Source organism: Barbus barbus (genome assembly GCF_936440315.1).
Source record: "Barbus barbus genome assembly, chromosome: 12".
Classification (NCBI taxonomy): Eukaryota; Metazoa; Chordata; class Actinopteri; order Cypriniformes; family Cyprinidae; genus Barbus; species Barbus barbus.
In genome coordinates, this window is record NC_136740.1 from 20255113 (window position 1) to 20257295 (window position 2183).

At 39.0% G+C, this 2183-nt stretch overlaps 1 protein-coding gene across 2 annotated transcripts in view; it reads right to left on the minus strand.

The window, feature by feature from the left end:
- Positions 1-1091, minus strand: part of LOC306877536 (focal adhesion kinase 1-like) — a 65290-nt gene extending 64199 nt beyond the window's left edge. The window contains exon 1 of one of the 2 annotated variants that reach the window (XM_079429357.1): positions 553-1091. The gene's annotated coding sequence lies outside the window, so the exon portion shown is untranslated. The remainder of the gene's footprint in view (positions 1-552) is intronic. The other variant, XM_079429356.1, reaches the window with a different exon arrangement.
- Positions 1092-2183: the final 1092 nt, after the last annotated feature.

Consider the following 2183-nt stretch of genomic DNA (forward strand, 5'->3'; position numbering starts at 1 on the left):
AAATGCTGCTATAATAAATATTGCCTGCTCTCTAAACTAGTGGCATTGTTTGTCTTTTGTTATTGTTTTCAGTTCACCATGTGAACAGAAGCAACCTGACAACAATATACAGCGTCTAACACAACAAACTTTATTAAAATAACAATCCAGCAGCGAGCAAGACATATTTATACCAGGTTATTAAACATGCAGATTGGTGTTAAATGTGACGCGACGCTTTTTCCATGAGGAAGAAAACATTGGGAATGGCTTGAAATTACTGGGTATGGTCTCTTTCGCATTGCCAGGAGCATTAGTCCTGCAAAACCGTGCACAACTGACTTTTAGCAGCAATTTCATAATGATACGGGAATCCTAAGCACGCTGCAATACAATAACACGCCTCGCATTCACAATCTAACGCAACACAACATGTCAGGCTGGCCCAGGAAAGCCCACTCTCCAGGTCCAAGTGCAAATGCGAGCCCCTCACGCTATGCTACCAAGCTAACAGTTATTGAAATTATTACAGCAAATATAAAATATGCATTCTTGACAAGGAGCAATATTTACCGTATTCTTTTCATCTGATGTCTCCTTAAACGCGCCTTCTTGATAAACACCCTGTAATCCGCAGTGTTTGGCTTTGGTTTGTATGCCGTGCTAGCGCTACTTGTGGGTCCGTCCAGGCTCCGTGGGGTCTGTAGTGGATCTGAAGCCGGAATCCTCCCTCTTGCTCTCACTCTCGCTGCTGCTAGTGATGACCGATTCGAGAATGAATCATTGTTGATTCTTTTGAATCATTCTGTAGAACCGATTCGCAAAGCGTATGTGAATGGCATGATAACTATACGGCACAAATGTGACAGGAAGGAACATTTATCTGTGGAAAAAAAAACCCCTCATGGCCTTGATTCCAGCGAAGCATCAATGAAACACATCTTTAACATTTATAGCTAGGCTTATAAATCTAAATACAACAAACACATTTAACTTGATAAAAGATAGCGATATAATGAATTTCAATATGTTACTTCTCAAAAAAAAAAAAAAAACGTGGACTTCTGGGAACTTTTTGGAATGATGACTCAAACGAATCAGTGAATCGATTCATTGAAGTGACGGGTCAAGCGAACCGATTTAATGAATGAATCGTACTTTCCAACGCTGGCTGCTGCAGATATGAATTGGTCGCTCCAATATGGCTGACACGACCTCTGGCTGCCCAGCATTAAAATATTAAGTGAAAATATTATTCCGAAATTTAATTTCGGAATAAAAAAAATAAGATAGCCATATTTACTGGTACAGGGGACTGAATGTGGTGTTGATTGTGATTCATTTGGAATGTTGCCACCAACAGGGAAGAAAAATACCTTATTGCATCACACCCACTTGACTACATCAGTATGACACCACGGTGTACTTGTCAACTTTATCCAAGAATGTGCTCACAAAATGTTTCTTTGACATCAAAACTAATAAGTTCCACGAAATCACTGGTCTGTTATTTTGCTTCTAAATTAAACAAATTCATTCTTATGCCACGCACAGCAGCTCTGAAAGCGCTGCTATATGCTGCACGCCTACACACACGCTCCAGGGACTGAGGGACAGGATGGATGTGTGCTGGCTTTGTCTTCCAGACAGATCCCCAAAATTCCTTCCAATGACGTCTGACAGTTAGATGGCTGACCCCAGGGTCAGAATGCTACACATCAGCCAATCACTGTCCTCTGCATGGGCGGAAGAAATCCAGCCAAGGGCCCCTTCTGCAAACACCTTCAGAGCGAGAGGGGCTGATGCAGAACAGCTCCATGTTTATTAAGTCATATTTATTTGAATATTAAAGGCAAACACAGACTCCACATCAGTAGTGCTATTTTAAGACGTGACATTAAATAATCTGTGTTTTCAAGGGAAAAAAGAGGATGATCTATAGGAGGAGATTCTGTTACAAAGCAAAATGATTCTAATGAAACCTGTAAAGCACATTTTTGTCCTATTGGTTCATTTAAATATATACCTCAAAATCAAAAGAAGAAAATAAATATTTTTTGTGAGAAATTACAATTTGTAAGAAAAAGAAGCCTGTTTTTACTAAATATTTTTCCATTTTTTTTCTTATTTATGAATAAATACAAATGTACCCCCTTATTCTCATTATTGTAATGGATAAAATACATTAAAATCAAGGGCATTAT